Source organism: Cyanistes caeruleus, chromosome Z (assembly GCF_971803275.1).
Source record: "Cyanistes caeruleus chromosome Z, bCyaCae1.hap1.1, whole genome shotgun sequence".
NCBI lineage: Eukaryota > Metazoa > Chordata > Aves > Passeriformes > Paridae > Cyanistes > Cyanistes caeruleus.
In genome coordinates, this window is record NC_141732.1 from 46,929,224 (window position 1) to 46,953,351 (window position 24,128).

At 41.1% G+C, this 24,128-nt stretch overlaps 1 protein-coding gene across 6 annotated transcripts in view; it reads left to right on the forward strand.

Moving 5' to 3' along the window:
• Window positions 1–6,208: 6,208 nt before the first annotated feature.
• Window positions 6,209–24,128, forward strand: part of PIP5K1B (phosphatidylinositol-4-phosphate 5-kinase type 1 beta) — a 103,605-nt gene continuing 85,685 nt past the window's right edge. The window contains exons 1-4 of one of the 6 annotated variants that reach the window (XM_086868022.1): window positions 6,218–6,466; window positions 10,286–10,477; window positions 10,990–11,096; window positions 12,229–12,322. The gene's annotated coding sequence lies outside the window, so the exon portion shown is untranslated. Of the gene's footprint in view, window positions 6,467–6,863; window positions 7,008–8,454; window positions 10,145–10,285; window positions 11,097–12,228; window positions 12,323–24,128 lie in introns of those variants that run through there. The other 5 variants (XM_086868023.1, XM_086868025.1, XM_023943583.2 and 2 more) reach the window with 5 other exon arrangements.

Here is a 24,128-nt window from a genome sequence, read left to right on the forward strand (position 1 = left end):
AAGAGCAGGATTTTATTGGTAAAATAGTGCCAACACCCACTGAAAGTGCACTGTGTCTCATGGTTAAGTTCTCTCTCCTGAGTACATTTTTCTCTAAAGATTAGATACTCTTTAAATAGAAAAACATAAAACAGCGCTGAGAGGCTAAAAACAAATGATTCATTATCAAAGGGGGCAGAGTCCCAAGCGTGGGAGAAAGCATCTCTCTACATGGAAGATGTTGCAGTGGCATTAGATTTCCCTGAAAAACAGTCTTGTTCTGCCAGATAGTAAACTGGGAGTTCTAGACTTTGTTTTCAGAGAAACTTGAAACGTGCATTCAGACCACTGTTCTCCAACTGTCTTTAAGATAAAACACAGCTTTGAGAAGGAGAAAGCCACAAAAACAAGACCAAGTCTACAGGGTGCATGCTACAGGCCAATACCTGCTTTTGGTTGCTTGGTTGCTTGGTTTGTGTCATAACACATTTTGTAGAATTTAAAGATGCAAGCATATATTCTAAATTTCATCTTCCAGGTTACTTCAGATATGAAGCAAAATTCTTGTACTCCAAATAATGCAACTTACTGTGAATTAATGACTGTATAATTAGTGAACATGTAAAATCTTTATAAATGCAATCTCACTTTAAGTCTGACTTTTTTTAAAAAGGTGAGTTCAAATCATCCTTCCATGCGAAACAATATTCCTCCAGCCATTTCACTGTTACTTAAAAGAGCATAAAACTAGAAGACTAGTCAATAAAACATTCAGAAAACATTTATTCTAACATTTTACTTATTTCTTCCTCTTCTCTGAAACAGTTTGTAACCAAGCAAGGAAAAGATCAGGAAATGAAAGACTGGTTTGGAATTTCTCCATTACTGTTATTCCAGGGGAATTTCTAGTGATTAGATCACTTCAGGTGCATGCCCTGAGCAGGGGCACAGAATTGATGTCATCTGGTTTTTGACAGCTAGGAGAGCTCAACACTGCTCAGTTTTCAAGTGAACACGTGGCAAAACACATTAAGTGCCAGAACTTTGTGTGATCTCTGTTTGGCAGTGCTGGAATTTTACCTTTTGCAGATGCTTCTCTCTTTTCCACCTTCAGAAAGTTTTTACATTTTTTGTCTTACATACAATTTTCTTTGTGGACCTGTGTGGTTTTCTTCAGGAAAACAGGAGATAATGGCAACACTCAGACTGGAGGTCCTGTCTGCAAGTTGTAAGCATGCTCCACAGCCCCACAGTTACAAGAACAATGGAAAATATACAGCTTATTGCAGATCTGTTCATTAAGTAGCACAAATGCAGGGATATGCAGGTGGCTAAAAGGATGGATTCATGGGTGGGGAATCCAGACATACTGAATCTATTTGAAATCTTAGTTGTACTGAAAGCTGAAGAAAGTGATTCAGGGAGAAACAGTTTCCATTCTTTCAGAAAAGCACACCTGTTCTGTTTGGAATAATAATGCCAACAGTAGAAGGATGATAGTTTTGCTCAATGGAAGAGATCAGGATGATGGATTTGTCAACTTATAGACAAAACTTGTCTAAATGACTGTGGATCATGTAGGTAGCTGTATGAAGAGGTCTCTGATTTCTACATCAAAACTGAGTGTCTAGTTCTGCACAGTTATCTACATTGCTTGTGGAATAAAAAAAAAAGCGAAAAAGAAAACTGGGGGAGGGTAGGATGACACAAGCAATCAGTTCTTAGATACCAAAGATTCATTATCACCTGAAAGCAGTCATCAGAACACAAGGCAATCCCTATCAAATAAGATGTATTTTCTTAAAAGCATTCAGGTCCCTTTTGAAAGTCCTTATGTTCTGCTTTGTTTTCAGCAACCAAAAAAATTCAGGCTTAGTGTTGACATTCTGATATAGCTCACTTCTGTTTGATTGTATGTTAGAATGTAAATCTGTATTCACTAGACAGAAAGGAGAAAATGTCCTTAGGTATTCAGACAAATATAAGAAACTAATAAGTTTTAATCCCCTGTAAAATGTATTCTTAATTCTTCTTAATGCATGCTCAGTATTATTTTAATATATACATTTATTATTATACATATTCTATTCTATTCTATTCTATTCTATTCTATTCTATTATATTATTATTATAACATGATATTATATATTATTTTAATATATACACTTATATTCATAAGCTGGTCAAATCAGTAGGAGTGGAAAACTGTTTGGTTCTGGTTTTTTATGTAATCTTGCTTGCTTATGGTAAGAGAGGAACACAGTAAAGAAAATTGCTTATTTTAATTAAGAGAAGAAATTGAAGTCTTTGCAGTTCTATACATTTATAGGGAAAAAAAAATCTCACCAAATTAACATATCACAGAACTGTCTGTCTTGAATCAGCATGCTGTTTTACTTCCTGCATAAATCATATTCTGAAAAGAGACTTTTAATGCAAAAGGTTTCATTACCCGCTGCTACTCAGAAGACTCTAAGCAGCAGCTCTTACTACATTTGCAGATTTCTAGAAACCCTTTCTGAATTCCTTTTTTTTTTCAAGGCTAAAGGAAGTAGATCTTCCTATGTGTAACTTTACAACTTTCCTTCAAAAATGGGTCCATGCTTACTGGATATGTAAGACCAAAGGAAAGTGGAAATCAAATTACTGATGTGGGTCAGAAATGTTATCTGTGCATATGCTGGACTCTGTACTCTGAAATTCCACAGTTAATAGGTCAGATCAACACCAGTTCATGGATTTCAAGAGAAAAAAATTACTTGGATTATCTGATCTCTTTCCTCTGGTAGAGACAACTAGAACCCTAGTATCCTGCAGCGACTGAGCACACTGTACTGCCATGCTTATATAAAAGTTTTAACAAAGTGAAAATGCAAGAAAAATGTTAAATATTCTTCACTGGCAAAATGATCCAGCTGCAGCTAGTGATTGTTTAATCAAAATTCACCCCAGAGCTGTGCACTTCTGTAGTATAAACTTGTTCCAGTTTAGACATGGCATATAATTAGATTTCTCCCCACACCATAAAGAATGTAAGTTGTGCAGGTAAAAAAGGTAAAAAACTCATCGGCATAAAGCTAATTACTATAAATTGTCTAAAAGAGTCTCAACCAGAAAAACGTGTTTATACCAGATCATCACTCTGCCACAACATTTTTGATCTGGAACTATGAGTCTTAAAACTGACTTCAGTATATTGTTAATACATATATGTTAATATGTCTTTAGTCACATACATATAAAAATAAGTAATAATACTTTTCCCATCTCAGATATTTTTGGAATAAAAACATTGCTATGGGACGTCATAAATATCCTCTATGTAAACATCATCATCAATCCCATCAAACAGTGATTATACAAAGAAGAAAAATGTGTTGGCTGCCCCCAAAGCTCCAGATTTTCTGCAGTTACTCACTAGCTTGTATGCTATAAGCAGAATAACATGGAATTCAGTATGGAATTTTGGCTGGGGAAGGGTTAATGTTCTTTACAGCAGTTAGATTTGTGCTGGAAACAGATAACTGTTGATAACTCAGAGATATTTTTGTTACTGCTGAGCAGTGTTTAGACAGCATCAAGGCCTTTATTTTTCCTCAGGTACCCCACCAACAAGGACAGAGTTGGGACCAGTGACCCAAGGGATTCAATATGCCGGGGTGTCATGCTTGGCATATAAACCTGGGGGGAGAAGGGGGAAGGACCTGGGATATAGAGTGTGATGGTGTGTGTCTTCCCAAGTCAGTGTTACACCTGATGGAGCCCTGTTCTCCTAGGATGGTTTAACACTTGCCTGCCCATGGGAAATCAGTTCATTTCTCCTCTTGCTTTGCTTGCATGTATGGCTTTTGCTTTACCTGTTAAACTGTCCTTATTTCAGCTCATGAGTTTTCTCACTTTTACTTTTCCAATTCCTTGCCCCCTTCTACTCCAAGGGGCAGTGAGTGAGTGGCACTTGGTTGCCAGCTGGAGGTAAACCATTAAAATATAATGATTACCATAGAATGATAATTGCAGAAAATTAGGTTGTAGCAAGCAATCTACTACCACAACACCTGTCCTGTCTGCCTAGTTTTTATACACCTGCACATAGCCAGCAGACCCCAGCGTGTGAGGAGAAAAACATGGTCATTGAGATTCATAACTCGCCATTCACTGAGAGTTTACTTCTATCATATAGCACTGTTACAGAGTATGAGCAGGAGTGGAAAAAAATGTTCAGGAACCTGTTTGGTTCAGCATAAAGAAGAGGAAAGTTCCTCTTACTTTAGGATGCTTTTTCAAAAGTAGAGTAGTCAGGGGTTCTGCCTGCCCTGGGAACAGGGTCTGGGACTTGGTATTGCCTGTTCATCATAACCAGTGTCACTGCCTTCTGCACTTCTTAAAACTTCCTGTGCAAGAGTTCTGTAAGGCAGTTTAGTCTTGCCTGTTGAGGTGAAATATAACATGAAGCAGTTAAAAAATCTGAAAGGGAATTTTGAGAAGACATGAGAGTATTCGATTATTCTCATCTTCCATTTTTCTATCTTGAAAATACCCATCTAACCAGAAGGTAGTTAAAGCTGCAGATTCTGAATACATTAAAAAAATGCCATCCACTATAAAGATTCAGAGCTGAGCCAGATGGCACATCTGACTGCAGTGTATATGAGCCAGTGTACTCCTACTGCTGTAAAAAGCAGAAACTGAAGCATCAGTGGATGAAGCTAGTTTACCAGGAATCTCTCTTGTGGCTCTGACCTAGAGCAGCCACTACTAAGTGGTGTGACTATTGCACATAGGTTTGAGTAAACATGTGATGAAGTTGTTTTATAAATACCATGGAAGATAAAAACCAGAGTGAAGTAAGGACCTTGAGCAAAACGGAAGAAAACTGGAAGCAGGACATTGAAATGTTACGTTATTTCTTCTCTTCAACATGCGCAGGCACACAATAGTTCCTTCTGCTCTTGGAATTCAATGTGCATGAGTCAGCCTGTCCAATATCAGCAATTACAGCTATAAATGCAGAGCTATTATGCACTTGTGTAGTTTGGGAGTAGTCTATTCCACCAGGAACAAAAAGGTCTTGAGCAGCTTAGGGTTCTTAACCATTCTCAAGCAGCCACCAGGCAGTCAACTGTGCAGCCTTGCTTCACACAGCAGGAATTCAGCCCCGGCACTCTGCTCCCTGAGAAGAGCCCTGGGCCCTGTAGGAGAGACATTCTCTTGCATGCAGCAGTGTTGCAGATGAAGTCCCAGCAACCTCCCATTTTCATCAGCAGGAAATCTTTGCACATTTTTTTCTCACAGCTTCCTTTCCACAGTCATTCATTTACACTGATTTATAGCCTTCCTCACTGTCCTCCTCCTCAATTCTTCCCCCTCAATTTTTTCCTGAGACCTGAAAAACTTAAACATGGACAGTACATGCTGGGGGAATTAACAATCTGGATTTTTTGCTTTCTCAGCATGGATGGGAATGACCAGGTGGATGCTGCCAGTGGCTATTCTTTTGTGGTCCTGCTCAAGGTGCACGTCTGCCGGTGGCTGCCCCAAAAGTAGTTTTATGTGAGAAACAGAATTCGGAGCTCACGTGTGATGAATGAGGAGAAACAAAACGAGAGGCAAGGAAGGTGAGCCTCTGGTCCAAGCCGACAGGCTCAGTGCTGAAGAGGACTTGAGAACGGGGCTAAGACAGGCTGAGAAAGCTGGAGCTGTTCAGCCCGCAGGAGAGAAGGTTGCATGGAGATCTCATAGCAACCCTCCAGTATCTGAAGGGGGGGCTACAGGGAAGCCAGAGATGAACTCTTTGTCAGGAAGAGAGGAAAGATGAAGAATAACGGGTACAAACTGAAAGAGAGGAAATTTAGTTAGGAATAAATTTCTTAGTGTGAGCCGGAGCCTCCCTGTCGCAAACGGGCCAAGAGGTGCCGTCACTCTCCGTGCAGCAGCACGGCCCCCGAGCGGCACGGAGCCCGGCGCACTCCCGGCAGCCGCGTCTCCTGCGGAGCCGGGACCGCGAGCCCAGCTGCTCCCCGGCCCTGCCGCAAACCAGCTCCCAGAGCGCCCTCGTCCGCAGGGCGAGGGGAGGCGGCCGGGGCGGCGGGGACGGGCGGGGAAGGCTCTCCGGACGCCCAGCGGGTGGTCCCGGCGCCGGGCCCCGGGCCGGGCGGGAGGGAGGAGCCGGCGGCGGGAGGAGCCGTCCCTCGGCGCCGCCTCCCGCCGTCATCTGCCGCTGGAGGAGAGCGGGCGCGGCAGTGCCGGCCGGGAGCGCCGGGGGCGGCAGCTCGCTCCCGTGTCCGGCCTCGGCGTGCTCGGCGGGGCGCCGGCGGACAGGGGACGCCCCGCAGGAGCGGTGCCGGTGCCGGTGCCGGTCCCGGTGCCGGTCCGGCCGCAGGCAGCGCGGAGCTTGCCCTGCCCTGCCCTGCCCTGCCCTGCCCTGCCCCGCCGTGTGTCCCCTGCTGCGGGCGCGGCGTGCCCGGGGACTGCGGCGCGGGCTCTCCGGGTTTGTCTGATCATGTTTTTAGTGCTGCTCTATCCGGCCCCAGGGGGAGGGCTGGGGGGAAGGCGGAGGGCGGCGGGGCCCCCGAGCCGGGCTGGGGCGAGTGCTGAGCCGCGGGTCCCTGGCCCCGCTGGGAGCCCCGCGGCACCCAGGCCTGAAGGACCGGCGAAAACGTGTCTCGTTCCTGTCCTCTCTGTGTGTGTGTGTGTGTGTGTCGGTCGGTCGGTCGGTCTGTCTGTCCGTCTGTCTTCCTTTTGGGAGGGGGGAGATTTTTCTTTGAACTTCCACGGACTTTTCAGTCTCTTGATTGTGGGATCGCATCACTTTAAGGAAAAAGAGCACCCAAAGGCATGTGGGGGTATGGTGGGAGGTAGATTGCTGCATGCCTGAGGCGCTGGCCATTCCGGAATTGAGCTCTGCTGCAGCTGAAGGGGCTTTTCCAGGTGCGCGCAGCCCATCCCCGTGGAGGTCCGGCTGGGCGCTGCGGGGAGAGCGGGGCTGGACCGAGACCTTTCTGCCCGAGAGGCTGATTTTCCTCAATAGGGTCTGTAGAGCTGTAAAGTCTTTAAATAGTAGATTTACCTGTCGGTACCGTGAAGTGACTTCTGTAAAGTAGCAATCCCTCCAATACTTTGCTTAGGTGATCAAAGGTTTGTGAGTTATCCTCTGCCCCCACTCTTTTCTCTTCAGTGGTGCCTTTTAAAAGCTGTGGTACATGCTGTTGCTTTAGGAAAACTTAGTGTTGGTATTGATAACTTAGTGTTGTTATCACTCCCTAAGGAAATGTAAATATACTCGTTTCATGTTGCTTCTGAAAGGATATTGCTTCAGGTGAAGAAACAGAGGGTTCATTCCTTTTGTTTTATTGGAGTCACGTATTTATGTAGGTGATTTGGCACTAACATTTGGATAATGTAAGGTGAAGAGGGCCTAGATCAATGTTAAAACCACAAAAATTCTTCTTAAAATGAATCTACCGTAAGGAGCACTGGCAGCTGTGAAATTTTTGAGTATGTGTTGTAGCACCCACTGCACTTTTTTTATGCAGCAATGTAAATTTATTGGATGTTTGTTTCATAGTTGATTATGGTGGAGATGCTTTTTAATGAAGTTCATTAAATTGTGTCTCAGAATTCATCCATTTTCAAAGTGGAGAATGCATGTTCTGGTGCATGCCTAATGTAGTTGTTACTCTGACTCTTCCAAAACATAAATAATACCTAGTTTGTCACATCTCTTTCTCCACCCAAATATTTTTTCCTATTCATAATCTATTGGGTATTTTCCTTATAGGTGTTTCAAAACTGATTCAGTTTTGAAATAAATAAAACCAAAATAAAACACAATTATTCAAATGACTTTTGCTCTTAAAGATCAGTGTCTAATAATTAATTTATTGGGAGAAAATTAAACAAGATTGTAAAAATGTTCCTCTTAATTATTTTTATTTTACTGTATTACATCTCTTTCCTTGATTCATCCCTTCCTGCTATTAGAGAAAACAGGGAGTTGAAAATCATATTCTACATCTAGGAATTTATCCTTAAACCATTAAAAGCAGCAGGAGGTTTCTTTCTCCAAGTTCATTGGGTGCTAATTAAAGGCAGTCTTTAGTTATATATTTGGATATTCTTGATATTGGAAGAATTGAAACATGTGCCTAAGAATAAGAATTTGCTCACATGTTTTACTGTAATAGGGTAAACCCCCACAGTGTGTTTGTGGAATGGTGTTGATTTCTCTGTTCCTTATCTATCCTGTAGGGAGCTAAAGGGTTTATTTTTTTACTTTTGACAGCAGTAGGATGGGCTAGAAACTATAAAAACTGTTTTCTCTGTGGTTATGTAGTGTGCTGCATGTACTGTTGAAAATGTGCTTACCAATTCTTCTAGTCCTGGACGTACTGTACCTAATCAGTGTGTGTTTATATTATATTCTGTGTAACCAAGGCACATTAGGTGTGTTGGCATTCTTGGCTACTTTAGAGTAGATGCTGGCAACAACCTTTCCTTGGGCAGCTGTTTACAAGGCACAAGGTATCCCCCTTTCCCCCCAGCTCACGTTTTGGTTTTAAGGGCAGATAAGAGCTGGCACAGCTTCCATGCCCTTTTCAGCACCCTGTGCAATACAGTGCTGTGCTAGCAATTGTGGAGAGCTTGCCTAAAGATTTGTCTTACACGGTGATTGAGGAATGTATACTTGGTGTTGCAGTGTGATTGCTTTGGTTACATGACCACCTCCTATGAGGCGGTGACCTGCTTGGTGGTTGAGGGAAAGGCTGTGGATGAAGGCTACATGGACTGAAACCTTTGATACTGTCTCTCACAGCATTCCCCTGGAGAAGCTGGCAACCCAGGGCTTGTGCAGCTGCTCTCTTTGCTGGTTAGAACAGCTGGCTTGATGGCCAGGCTCAGGGAGTGGTGGTAAATGGAGTTACATCCAGCTGGTGGCTGGTCACAAGGGATGTTTCCCAGGGCTCAGTGAATCTTTAAGATTTTTATTGATGGTCTGGATGAGGATCAAGTATACCCTCAGTAAGTTTGCAGGCAACACCAAGCTGGGTGGGAGTGTTGATCTGCTTGAGGGTAGACAGGCTCTGCAGAGGGATCTGGACAGGCTGGAATGATGGGCAAGGCTGGGGCTATGAGGTTCAACATGCCATACCAGGTCCTGCACTTGGGTTACAACCGCTCCATCAAATGCTACAGGCTGATGCAGAGTGGCTCCAAAGGGGTCCAACAGAAAAGGACCTGGGGGTGCTTGTGACAGCAGCTGAACATGAGCCAGCTGTGCCCAGGTGGCCAAGAAGGCTACTGGCATGCTGGCCTGTACCAGCAGTGGTGTGGCCAGCAGAGCCAGGACAGGGGTTGTCCCCCTGCATGCAGCACTGGTGAGGTTGCAACTCAAATCCTGTGCTTGGTTTGGGGCCCCTCACTGCAGGACAGACATTGAGGTGCTGGAGCATGTCCAGAGAAGGGCAACAGAGGTGGTGAAGGGTCTGGAGCACAAGCTTCTCACTTCTTCTGTGAGAAGGGCTGAGGGAGCTGGGATTGTTTGGCCTGGAGGAAAGGCGGCTCAGGGGAGTGCAAAGGAGGCTGAAAGGAGGGTGTAGCCAAGTGGGGGTCATTCTGTTCTCCCATGTAAGAAGCAACTGGGCAAAAGGAAAAGGCCTTAAGCTGAGGAAGGTTTAGATAAGGCATTAAGGAAAATTTCTTGGCTGAAAGGGTGGTCAGATGTTAGAGGAGAGTGTCTAGGGCAATAGTTGAGTCATTGTGCCTGGACACTTTCAAAAGATGGGTAGATATGGATCAGTGGTGGACTGGGCACGTTCAGGTTAACAGCTGGACTCTGTGACCTTAAGTGTTTTCTTCAACTTAAATGATTCTATGATTTTACTTCTTGTAGTTACGTGATGCCATATTTGAAATTTATATATTGTAGAAGCTAAAGAGTAAACTTCAGTGATCAAGCAAAATAAAATATGCATTTAGGAGCATATTGATGAGCAGTTGGGTACATGTTTTATTGATTAAAACCACATATTGCTTCATAGCAAGCTCTACACAAGTTAACGGCAATTAAATGCTTTTTTAAGTTAAGCTTTTGCTGGCAGAAGCAAGCAGGAATTGGGAACACGGTCTTCATGTCTTCTCTGCTGGATACCCTGTCATTCAATGCTAGGTACATTGAAGGCCATTCCTTCTCTAAGTGTAATTTGTATTTGAACCAGTTTTGTACTCACTACTTGTTATGGGCTCACACCACTGATACGCTGAATTTTATTTTTTCTAAATAGATCAAGTGTCTGATTTGTCATTGCAGATTCCTGCTGTGGTTATGTGGTCACATGTGTTGTTTCATTCTTCACATTTGTCCAGTCCCGAAAGAGCCTTTTTCCTCGTATGTGAGCAAGAAACTTGAAGCCCTCCTTCAGTGAGCTGGAAATTCCATTTTTTTTACATTCCCTTTTCCTTTTCCAGTTGTGACTAGAAAACTGTATCAAGCTGTTGCAAGGTACAATTTACCATTTTATTGTTATTTCTTCCTTGCAGTAAAGCTGGTCTGTTTTGCTCGTCATCAGTGAAGTAGGAGGACGTTGCAAGTGTTGCAAGTGCCTTGTATATTGTCACTATTGTCTAGATGTGCTTGTGTTTTATATTTTGAAATATGAAATTTTTAGAAACTAAAAGCAAGAGTAAGCTCACAGTAGTTTCTTCAGTGGGTCACAGCTATGATCTGCATCATAATCAAAAACTTAGTTAGTTGGAAAATTTTTTGTGGTGCTGTGCATTTGCATAGTCATAGGATGCTTCTGTTTAGTAAAGCCAGATCTGGATGATGGCCATTTTATTAGCTGTGCTCATTTTTTTGATAGCTCTTTTAGCTCAAGATTCATGCATTTTGTGATTGCATACCACCTGGCCAACCTCCTGTTTGATACTCTTTGGGTTTTTTATGTGATCCTTGTTACTGCAGTATTTTAAACACTAGAGATAGTGATATACCTTTTAAAATGTCTCTTTAAGACCAGAGAATACACACATTAGACACCCTGGAGCTGAGGCACAGAAGCTGAAAAATTCATTCAGTGCTGTATAAGAAGTGTGTGACTGCAGATCAAAACCCAGTGTTGGTAAGATGATTTTTATCCTCTTCTAAAGGAGGCAGCTCACTGTGAATCGTAAAACTAATCCTATGAAAAAAAGTATCAGGCTTCTGGAATCAGGTTCCATGTGGCTCCTTTTATCTTTACGCAAACTTAGGAGCTGGCAGCGTTTTGGCAAGGGAAAATACAAATTGACAAGTCTGTGTTGATGTCCTTATGTGAAGCTTTTAGTATATTATTCATTATGAACACAAATATAGAGATCCTTTGATCACACAAATACTTAAAATCAATACCCTTCAACAGCAGAAATCTTGGTGTAAAGCTGGCTGTTATTAAGCCTTGTTAACAGCTCCAGAACCTTAACTGTGCTGTTTGAGCTGAAGAAAACTGCTGCCATTTAACATTACAGCTTGGTGAGCAGCGCAGTTTAACGAGGTGTTGCCTTCAGCACCAAACAAACCTGACTGAAAATGCTACAACTGTTGTGGCAGCTTGCCACTGTTTTGGCTGTGGTTGCACAACTGTTGGTAAGGCTTTGTGATAATATCGGATCACTGAACGGATCTGAATTAAAAATAACTTTGCAAGAACAAGAGAAGCCAGTGTGAAGGGCAGCTGTCCTTCAATTGGCTCTTCAGCTGGGGCGATTTGCAGGTTCAACCTGCATTTGTGGGGTTGTGCTGTGGTGGGTGTAAAGAGCAGGGGACAGGTGTAAGAGAAGGGGAATTCATAGACTGAGACGTTATAGTTTCTCTTGCTCTTGAGAAGATGATTGAGCATGTGAAATTGCTGTTGGTGTTCATTTAATCTAGTCAACAGAGAGAAACTTACTGCTTGCTTTCACTGGCTTGGTACAGCCTCGTCTGCAGCCTGAGATGCATCTCACATCTCACTTTCTGTGCCCATCAGGGCTTTTTTTTCTCTTTTTTTCTTCCCCCCCCCCCCCCGCCCCCCTCATGTTGCTGCTACTTTATAGCAAAATTATCTACTTTTACTACTCTGTATCAATGCCCATGGTCAGCTCAGTGCCTGCCAAGGGAGGGAATGGACTGGATTCTCCTCACACTGTATACAGAGATTCCCATCCTTCACTATCTGTGAAAGTAATTTGTTGTTTTGTTGTTTTTTCTCCCGGTGCATTTATTTTCACAATCAGCTCTTGGCCTGAGCACCAGTGTGAATCAGCTAAATGCCAGAGGAAACATCCATGCAGCTAGATGATAACTTAACTACAGGGGAGCTACAGGCCAGTAAGTCTCACCTCTGTGCCCAGCAAAATCAGGGCATAGATCCTCCTGGGAATGTGCTCAGGCACATGGAAAATAAGGATATGTTTTGTGCCAGCCAACATAGCTTCACTAAGGGCAAACTGTGCCTGGAAAATTTGATAGCCTTCTCTAAAAGGGTTATAGAATTGGTACTGAAGAGCAACAGACACTACCTACCCAGACTTACACAAAACATTGCCACTATTCCTTGTCTCTGAAGAAACATGGATTTGGCAGGTGGACCACTTGTTAGATAAGGAATTGGCTGGATGATCACTCAGAGCTGTGGGCAATGGCTCAATGTCCAAGTGGAGGGCAGTGGCGAGTGGTGTCCCCAGGGGCTGGTTTTGGGACCAGAGCTATTTAACAGCTTTGTTGGTGACAGGGACTGTGGGATGGCAAGCACCCTCAGCAGCTGCGTGGCAGCACCAAGCTGTGTGGTGGTGTCAACATGCTGGAGAGCAGGGATGGTGTCCAGTGGGACTGTGACTGGCTTCAGAACCTCATGTGAACCTCACATAGATCAACAAGTCCAAGTGCAGTGTCCTGCATGGGGATTGTGGCAATTCCAAGCACAAGTACAGGCTGGGAGGAGAATGGATCAAGAGCAGACCTGGAGAGAAGGGCTTGGGGCTGCTGGTTGATGAGAGGCTGGACATGACCCAGCAACGTGTGCTTGCAGCCCAGAGACCTAACCACATCCTGGGCTGCATCCAGAGCAGCGTGGGCAGCAGGTCCAGGGAGGGGATTCTGCCCCTCTGCTCTGCTCTGCTGAGACCCCACCTGCAGGGCTGCATCAGCTCTGGGGCCCAGCACAGGAAGGACATGGAACTGCTGGAGATTCAGGAGGAGGGCCATGAAGATGATGTGGGGGCTGGAAAAACTCTCCTATGAAGACAAGCTGAACAAGTTAGGGATGTTCAGCCCGAAAAAAAAGAAGGTTCTTGTGAGACCTTAGAGAAGCCTTCCAGTACCTAAAGGGGGCCTGCAAGAGAGCTAGTGAGGAGGGACCCTTGACGAGGTAATTTAGCAATACAACAGTGGGGAATGGCTTTAAACTGAAAGAGGGTAGGTTTAGTTTAGCTATTACAAATAAATTCTTTACTGTGAGGGTGATGAGGCACTGGAGAGGGTTGTTCAGAGAAACAGTGGATGCTCTGTCCCTGAAAGTGTTCAAGGCCAGGTTGGATGGGGCATTGAGCAACCTGGTCTGGTGGAAGGTGTCCCTGCCTGTGGCTAGTGTGGTTGGAACTAGATAATGTTCAAGAATGTTTTCAATCCAAACCATTCTATGATTCTGTGATTAATTGTAGGAGGGGTGTGCCTGTCACTCTCCAGGTCTCAGGGTAGCTATTCCCAGCAGCAGCATCGGGGGGATCAGGGAGATACCAGCAGCAGCATGGCAGTACCAGGTCTGTACTGAGGCTGGCAGCCTGTGCTGGCCTCTGGTCTGTGTCTGCAGCTCTTGCTGACTGGCATGTGTAGAAAAGTTTCCCAGTGCTGAAATGGCATTGCCATTTAGTTATGGAAAATCTTGAGAAGTCTCCTGCCATTAGCCACTGGACCACGAGAACCAATAAATATTTGCTCTTGGATTCACTGCAAACTGTTGTTTCTTCCCTAAAAAATCTAAGGCTGATTTACTTTCAGTTTGTGAAGAGGCCTAACTGAATGAGATAGCACATCTCAAACTGTGGTTTGCTCATTACTAATGACAGTAATAGGGTCACAGGCTATATGTCAAATGATCTTTTGTTGGTTTTCTGAAGATTTCTGCTGATTTCTGGGTGACTTGGAGGGAAGTTTGTAATTTGCTGCCTTAGACAATTTGGGAAATGTAGGTTTTTTGTTTGTCTTTTTTGTTTGCCCAAGTGAACTCGGTTGCTGGTAAAACATTTTTAACAGTCATGAGCCAGAAAATTTGGAAGAAGCCAGGTTTTTATTTGGATAGTGTAAAAATCCGTTGCAGCTACCATTTCTGTCTATCTCCAATTAGAAGATTAAGGAAAATATTTATTTTGCGTCAGAAGAACAGTCTTCATGGCTATGTACCTCCTCTAACCCAAGCTGTAAAGATGTAATTGAAAGGGTTCTGAGAAATTTGTGGGGCTCCTATTAGAGCTATATTGAAAATCTTCAAAGGATGATTGAGCTAAATGGTAAGATTATGGGATTTCCCAGTTACTGCTAAGCTAACTTCCTGGTGTCTGCAGATGCTCTCCCCTTTTATACCTAATTAAAGTCTTAATGTGTCATGAGTCAGAGCTTTTTGACAAGAGTAATGCAGTGGCCATCAAAGCCAAGGCCCATCAAAGCCAAGGCCATGGCCATGTTGAGTCTGGCAGGGAGCACTACACAGAATTGAAACTGTCTCAGAAAAGAACACTGAACTTCATTTTCAGTAGTGCTGTCTGAGTTAAGTTTTTTGGATCACTGTATTACTTAGTTACTTCAGTGTCAAATTTGATATTGAGAACTCTGTCAAGGGATGAATCAGTGGTGTTGTGATCTGTTAGCGTCTGTTTCTCTTCCTCTAGGGTTTTACAAATTTGAGAACTTGCTATTGTTTTGTCTGAATACACAAATATTTATGTATGCATAATTCTAACAAAACATTGCTAAGAAAATATATAGTCCAATCAGCCTTTTCTCTCCAGTATGTTGGCTGACCATATTAGAAGAGATTTATCTGAGAATGGAGGGTGAAAATTGCCTTCTAGGCTGTTAGAGATGTTGCCATGAGAGTAGTCTTTTGGAGTATGAGTCAAGGTAGAGATCACTATATCTTTACTCTCTTCATTGTTCAATGCATAACCAGCAGGTCCACACCTGCAGGTGCTGATTGAGATCTCTGCATTTCTTTGTGTTATGTTTTATGTGAGATTCTTCACTGAGCAGTGGGGATGGTGTGGCGATTGTCTCTTACTCAGCTGACCCAGCTTCTGGTCACCCGGCTGCAGAGAGATTCTGTGGTGCTCCTGTGGTTAAACAAGTAGCCTGCAGAGAAGAAAGCTCACGTGTCTCACTGTGCATGAAGGAGCACAGCTTTATGACAAAACTGGGTTCCTAGCTTCTGCCAAAACTCGTGTCTTTGCTTGATTTTGAGTGGTGTGCAAGTCAGTATGGGTAACTGTATAAGGTATGTGACAGGGCATGAAGGCCAGCACACAGAGAAGCCTTTGAGGGACTGGTACTTTAGCTCTTTACACCCCACATAGCTTTGAAGAAAAGAAACTTTCACATTTTGAATGGTAATGGAAGCTCCTGGGAGGGAAGAGATATGTCCACCAAGTTTAGTCACTTTGGTCAACATGAAAACAAAGGAAGTATTGTTAAGAGCTTTTTGGCTAGAAAACAGTAAATCTTCTCATGGGAGTCCGCAATTTCTGGTTTTGTTTTTAGTACAAACATGATGACGTAATGAAGTCATCTTGTTAAATAATGATACTTGTATGTTTAATGTTATCAGTTTTTGTTTACACTATAAACTTTTCTGCCAGCTATTCATAGATTGCTGTAGTAGGACTCTTAAGTACTGCAATGGAAAGAATGTTATTATTTATTTCTCAGGAGCTATACAAATCTAAATTGGAAACTTACCTTGCTTAGAGGCTTTGGTGGTCTTTCCACTAGAAATAATTTTGAACTACTGGGAATGTGGATGAGTCAGGGTCATAGTCTTTCTGATCACTTTTTCTGTGATTGTTAGACTTCTGCTGAGATTTGTGGTGCTGCTTGCATACAGAGATGTAGTGCTTCTCAGACTTAAATCTTCAGGCCTGTCAGTGTGATGATTCTTAGTTTATGGAGAAAGTAGAGATGGCATTCTTTAAAATGTGTCTGTTTTCTAGGCAGAAGAGCAACACACAGAATGTTACTACAGGGGTACAAATAATGGAATCTTAGTAAAAGATATTAAAAGTACCTAAAATTGAAGCACAAATACCTGTGTAGTTTGAAGAGATCTTCTATTATTCTGATATGACTAGACAAAACAATGCAAAGTTTTAGTGTTGATGTGAAGGAGGAGTCTGAGACCTCTTCAATAAAACAAGCCAATCAGAAGAAGGTCTTAACTGACAATGTGAACTGCAAATTATTTTTGAATCATTTATATGGGAGTACCTGCTGAAATGTTCACTGTTGAACAAATCTGTTTTTAAAAAAATGTATTTTCAGAGCCAGATCTAAGGAATGGGATGTTTATAACTATTAATATAAATTATATTACATATAATTATATTATATAGAATTATATAATATAATTATATATATTATACAATATGTAAATTTGTATTATACATAAATTACAAATATTTAGGTTAAGATGGTTCACATACTGCTTCTCATCTGAAATGTATTTCTTATTCTTATGAATAACATAAGAAATGTATGAATAACATAAGAAATGTGAAACAAGAGACTTTAAAGTCTTATGCTTAAGTTTTTGGGGAAAAAACCCCAAAACTCCAATAGTAGGAGGACTGTCCTACTTGTTAGCCTGCAAAGCTTTAATTAAGTCTTGGAGTATTGTAAGCTGTCATCTCTGCTCTGTCCCAAGCTCTGTCAGGAATTATGTGGAACACAGGCAACTAATTTTGACCTGTCTGTGGAGAAGTATTTTAATTGTCTGCATATGAAAGAGTAGATTCAGTGTACTGTGGTGTTCTCATGCAAAATAGCCAAGAAAGAGTGTCTAGCAGGTCTGGGTGTTTTGTATGGCTGTCCCAGGCCTTTGTTTAGTGTTTACAAGATTAGTTCTCTTTCTCTAGGTTTCTATCCTGCTAGAGAACATAGCAGGTTTTGTTGTGTCTTGGTGTCTATCTAGGTGTGACTTAAGTTGTGGTTTTCATACACTTGTGTTGGAGTATGAAGTGTTACTGCTAACAGACAGATCTAGGACTGCCTGTGTTATTTGACTGCCTCTTTATAGCAGAGTAGCAAAACTGGAAGCTTTGAGCAGCAAATGAATACTTTGAGTCACCTACAGCCCATACAGCCTGCAATGAGGGCAATGTTTCCTTCATTTTTTCCTTCTTACCTCAGCAGACCAGGTTGTTATTATTGTTATAATTATGTGAGCACAGGCCTTCCTGTTGTGCTGTTATTAACAAAAGTGAGCACACAGAGCTTCGGGACAAAAGAAGAAACATATTTGGAACTACACTTCAGAGTTACTGGTTCCCAGCTTCAGATCACTGCGTTTTGCTAGCAGCTGAACTGATCAATTCACTTCCCCTTTTCAGTAGCAACCCAGTAAGTCACTAAATTATTGCTTTGCTGATTAGTATTCTGACTTTTTATAGGCTTGTTTCTAAAGGGGAATCTGTGACATGCATTTGTCTCACCCCTAGTTTTAAAAGATACTCTGCTTGCTGTGGGAGACTGATAGTGTTGTAAGACAAACGTTCGGTGCAATACCAAGGAAGGAGATTGCTTAAACACAGAGATAGCAATGTACATTAGCAGTTTTCATACTATAGAAATAATTTTAAATGTAGTTTAAAATGGAAACAAGAGCCATCATATGCTTGGTCTCTGGGAGCTCCAGCACCTAGATTTGGCTATATTTCTTTGGGGTCTGAAGTCTGTTGTACTAAAGCCCAAACAGAACATGTCTTGCATGTTACTGACTTCTGAGTTTATAAGTCTTTTCCTACTTTTGATGAGTATTTGAACCTACCCAGCTTCTGTTTCATGTGCTTTATGTCACAGAAGTGACAGGAGCTCTACATGGCAGAGGGTTGACATATCAAGCTGATCATCTGAGATCAGTACCCTCTTGGCCATAGTTTCTCCAGAGGAAATGTTGTGTAAGGATTCTTATAGTAATTTTCTTCTTTGAACGTGCTCAAGAAAGGTTGCTGTAGTTTAAGTGCATTTGTGATGAAACTGTGACTTTGGTGCCAAAGCAGTTGTGTATCACAGGAATATCCTACCTCATATTTTTTGGTACTTGAATTTATTTACCTGTGATGTAAGTGATAATTTTTTATCAGCTGTTTGACCATATGTGGAGGTCAATTATTAACTAGTAAGCAGCCATGAACGTGTGCACAGTTACTAAGTGCAGTTACCTTCATCACTCATCTTGATTCCTTACACTCTGTGCATATACACTGCACAAACTATCTGTAATTCAAAATTGCCCTTTGCATCTTATCACTGATGCTAAAAAGATTTTTGCTTTTTGCAAATTTTCTATATAATCATAGCTCTCTAGACTACTATTACATAGTTATATAGCTCCTTAACTAGCTGTAGTACTGTCCTACCCCTTCACTTAGGTTTTAGAGCAACAAGCTAACCTTCATGGAATCTTATTTAATCTTGCCTCTGTAGTGGGCCAAGGACATCTCATTTTCTCCAAGTATCACAGACATAATAAAATGTGTGGTTAGGAGCTGGGGAGGTAGAGGGGGTTTAAATAGGGGCAGAACCAAAAGTGGAGGGATTACTTAATTTACTATTCCTCTAATTGGATGATTTCTGTTAAGTATGCTAATTTTTTAAAACTTACAAAATTGTCAGTGTCCTTTATTACGTGTCCATTTCACCATATTTGCATATGAGGGACCTTCATTAAAGGTAACCACTTTTTGTCATCTTGATATTGTTTGTCTTGTGACTTGGATCATGGTTCCAAGTTCCATGTTGCAATCTGCAGCAACAGTAATCTGAAACCTGTGGTGTACAGGTGAAACCTCGTACACTGATTGAAATGGGTCTTCTACCAGGTCATGGCTTTTCCGTACTTCCTGCATTTCTGTCATGTGGGCAAGGACCCCTCTGGCCCTTGCTAGCTGTTTTCCCAATGGCAGTCTTGCCAGTGCCCTAAATCAACCTTGTGCACAGTGGTGTGGGCAGATGTGCTGCAGGGACAGCATCAGGCAACATTGCAGCGTTGATGCAGGTGACTGATGGCGAGGACCTTGGTGTCTGGGGGATGTGTAATGTGGTACCACAGAGAACTGATGCACATCCATAGTGTGTGCCTGGTTTGGGTCTATGTTAAACTTAAAAAAGAGTAGTGAAAGCCACTTGGGATTGAAGGGCTGTCTGATCTCTTTGGTTGGGGTGTGACACCATAAAAAGGAGTGTAGCTTTGTACGTTTCATTCTTCTCACATCAGGTTGTATTTGAGTAATTAGAACTTCTATTTTAGCAAAAAAGTTACTAGGAAGCAAATATCTCTTTTGTTAAATTAAGGCAGTGTGAATTGTAGGACAAAAAACCCCATCTGTACTAATTGGTATTGGTAGCTAATTTGTTACACTTATTTTTTTAAAAATAATAGCATATATTGCCAAGTCATAATCCAATTTAGATTGTACATTTGCCTTTTACAAGGAAAATGCTCATGTTTAGTTTGGTTTTGTGTTGGTTTTTTTTTTCCATCACCCTTAGACAGGCTACTAAAAACAATGGAGTGATTTATTTCAGAAACATAAGCCATAGTAATTAAGATAAGACATCTTTTAAACTTTTCCCATGCATGGCATTATTGCAGCTCTTACTGGAGCTGAATTTTACCCGTTTATGACTGCATCCCTGTACTAGGCTGATTTTGTGGTCAGAAAGGTCTTGGAAGTCACGAGGACACAGCAGAGTCGAGCTGCTTATATTTTTTTCCAAAACTTAGGGGGACTTTCATGTAGTTGCTTGTGGTTCGAGGAAAAGTGTAAATCTAAAATAATCATATTCAGTTCATTTTCATCTGAAATTATCTGGGCTGTTCATATGCTGGTCGTACATGCATTGTAGAACTTTGTGCTGAATTTATGTAGTTAACAAATATTACCTGAAGTTCCCTCAGTCTTGATGTTATTTCTGTTATTAAGATATTTCTGACTTAATGTGGAGTATCAGGACAGCACCATTGCCTTTGGCAAGTATGGAAGCACACAAGTACATCGTCTGTTTAGTACAGTTAAATGGGAGGTTAAAATGCCAGTCATGATTTTAGATGAAGTTAGATGTACAATATCAGACTGTAGTAGGAAATAAGTTATAAGTTTTTTGCTTGGCTTTGAGTTGTTGGTTTGTTGGGGGTTTTTGGTTTTGTTTTGGCTGTGGGGAGTTTTGTTTTGGGGATTTTTGTTTGTCTCTTAGTTTGTTTTGTTTGTTTGATTGGGGGCTTTTAGTTTGAATTGTTTTTTGGTTTTTTTTTTTTTATTTTTGTTTGGGTTTCTTTGAAGTTTTTTTTTGTCACAGCATTACATTAATAGAAGGATATTGTTTACCTGCAAATAAATGGTGGTAAAGTCCATGACAAGAAGTGTGGTTCATAAATGTTGAGTTAAAAACAAAAGATGCTTTAGGATATTTTTGTTGGTTGCTATTGAGCAATTTCTTGATTTTTACATAGATCTTCAAAGCAGAAAAAGTTTAACTTCAAACTTGAGGTGTAATTACAGGGATATAAATTACTTTCAGGGGTTGTTTGTTGAAACATTTTTCTCTGTTTTCAACGTTCTTACTCTTGTGCTAAAGTATCACAAATGACATGAAATCTGCTAGAAATGTGTTTTTAGTAAGTACTTTGACAGAGTAAGTAAGTAGGTTTAGTAAAAAAATGAGATTTAATTTTTAATTTGCAATAATCTCTAAGGATCCTAGTGGCAAGTGACTGGCTGGAATTTAGTAAGTGCTTGGGTTTAAACTCTGTTTAAGTAGCAACCACATGAAATACTTGGATGTTTGCTTGCAGTGCTCTTAGAATTGTTTATCTTTTTCTGCAGAGTGCATTTGACACAGTGGGGATTGTTGCATTTAAAAGCAGCAAAAGTTTGGCTGAAAAAGTCGGAAGCAAACAAAGTTTGACTTAATTGTTTGGCCTAATTGAAATGAGCAGCAGTTGTTGATACAGGGAGTTGTATGTTCAGAGTCTTTCTGTGGGACCTCAGAAACACTCAGTATGAACATTGATTCTGTGAATTTGTTACTTCCACCTATCAGCTGTAAGTGGTATTTAGAATGGGTTTTGCAAACCCTGAGAAATATGGTGTAGTATGAATCTACAAAGTGAGAATGATAGTATGTCTTTCATTCACTGAAGGCTGTGATTTGCAGGAGCATGCCCAAACTTGGAAGGATGAGGAATAAAATCTTCAGTGGTTTTCTTAAAGCTTTTATGAGGTTTGCTAGACACAATGTCTTTAGCATTAAAATTAAATGTAAATTTTCAAATGCAAGTTTTACAGAGCACAAAATGCAACTTCCCATTTTGTTGAAGAATTGAAGATAGATGTTATTTGGAAATGAACAGTTCAGCAATATACATTTGGTTCTTGTAGTCTCAGTGCTGGTTGTGTAGATTTTTGCTTTTTACAAAGTATAAGGCACTGGAGGTAAAAACGTTTCATGAAATGCAACACATAAGGCCTGGGCTATGTAAGTTTTTTATTTTTTATTAAAAGCTTGCACTTAGATTGTCAATCCTCTGCAACAAGCTGTCCCTTAAAACATTGACAAAAGATGAGGAGAAAATCAGGGCTAACCAACCCTGTAAGACCCACTGATTTGCTGCAGCTCCTTCTGGCAGAAGTGAGGATTCCAAAAGTCCAGCCTTTCATGTGAGAGACTCTTAAGGACTAAATAAGCAAGCTGTAGGAGCTGGAACTGTAATGGCTAACAAGAACCGAAGCACAGTGTAGCGAGGACAGGGATGGGTGAGACCCCACGACTGAGGCCCATTTCCACCTGTTTGTTTCCATCTGTGTTTTGTCACTGTGCTGCAGGAGAGCAGAGCCTGTTGCTTGTCTCTGTGGGATAAACAAATGCAGCCTGTGATCCTGCTTGTGCTGTAGGGTTTCTCAGAGATGCCAGCAGCACACAGACTCAGATTGCACTAGTAAAATGTCTGTGATGTCTACTGGGCCCTGACCATTTATTTCCTGACTTGTATTCTATTAGGTGACTTCTTATTTGTACCTATGAAATATTGGGATCTATTCTGTTCTGCCACACACATTCTCTTGACACACAGCACTGTGTACACGTAAGTGAGAATCAGACCTGGTATTCAGGCAATAATTGGCAAAGCCAGCAGTGGTGTTGGGAGGTCTGTGATGCTTCCATCTGTTCGTTTACCTTAGCTTCAAGAGAAGATCTCTCTGCAGGGAAAGCAAATATTTTAGTGAACTTAATGCTGAGACAGCGAACCATCATTTTAGATGTGTGTAGAGAGTATTAAATGTAGAGTGAGAAGAAAAAATACCATTTGTTCCAGTTTTGACTTTGTTGCCATGATAGCAGCTGGAAAAGGTGACTGACAACAGTAGCAAAAAATATTACTCTTAAGTATGCTGGGAATAGTATTTGGGAATTGTATGTATGAGATAATCTCAATTGTGTTGCGTTTTGCTGAATTTACATCAAAAATCAGCATGTGGTCATCTTTAAAAATCAGTGTACAATGACAAACTGTATCCCTAAATACCTGGTTCCACTTGGAAGAGAAATTCCCATTTCTGTTCAGCCAGATTTGGATTTATTTGGATGTGGCCCATGAAACATGGTTGGCACTGCAGTTCCTGTATCTCCTATTGACAAGATTATTTTTCTTTCTGTGTAGCAATACAGCTTAAGGATACTACTAATTGACAGCAATTTTGGCTAATCAAAGTCTTACAAAAATGCAGTGAAAAATAGTTTGTTTATTTAGTTGTTATAATAAAGAGAGAGACTTGAAAGCCAACAGTCACTCAGATCTAGCATTATTGTAGTGCCACATGATAAATTTTTGTTTATTTGAATACCGTATAAGACTAAGTTACAGTCAATTTCTCGTAATGAAAATTCACAGGTTTCCAACATCAGCTGTGCGTTGGAGAGGCTACTTGTTACTCCTGATTCATATTTCATATTATGCCATGATTTAAAAAAATACAGTATTAAATTTGCTTTGATATGCTTTGTATCTCAGATACTGTAAGAACTTCATTATGCCATTATTTTATAGTGTCCTATTGCTTTTGATACTCCTGTTCAGTAAAAAGGTGTCTTTTTTGTTGTTAGAGTTACATGGGAACAAATTACTTGTCCATTTCACAGTTCTGATATTATGTTCAGTTGAGGATGTTTTTCAGTTTACCACTGCATGTTAGCAACAAATTGTATTTTATAAGCTTTATCTGTATGTGTGCTGTTGATTTAGTGGAAGGTGTTCCTGACCTTGACAGGGAATTGGAAATAGCTGAACTTTAAGGTCCTTTCCAACCCAAACCATTCCGTGATCATCATAATATAGCTAGATGGTGTAGTATGTAACAGATAATGTAGACAGAACACGTAATATATATATATGTGTACAAATTTTATGTGCATGTATAAAGGCATTATTCAGCTTACTTATAAAGGGTTTTTCTGAACTCAGGTAAGATTTATATTTTATGTATTTCTTTTCATCCCAATTTGCCTGCCTAATGGCTTAAAAATGTGCTTTTACAGAGATGAAAAGCATATGCTATTTTCAAAAGTCTGCTCTTAACGGTGGTATTTTTAAATTCCTGTTTGTTTCTAGTAAAATTGAGGTGATTGACCACAAGTTTGTGTGTACTTACAGTATAGCTTTTTCTATCTTGAATTACATTATGGAGCTGGAGGGATGGCTGTTAAGAAGGTAATTTCAAGCAACGTTTTATTGGAAAATGTGTGAATTAGGGTGACTTTCCTCCCACCTCGGTTTTATTTTGATCCTGTAAGAACTTGAACACGTCTTGCAGGATTCTGTGGTATTGAATGTATAAACTTTACATGTTTCTTGGCCTGTAAGCGTGCTTCAACT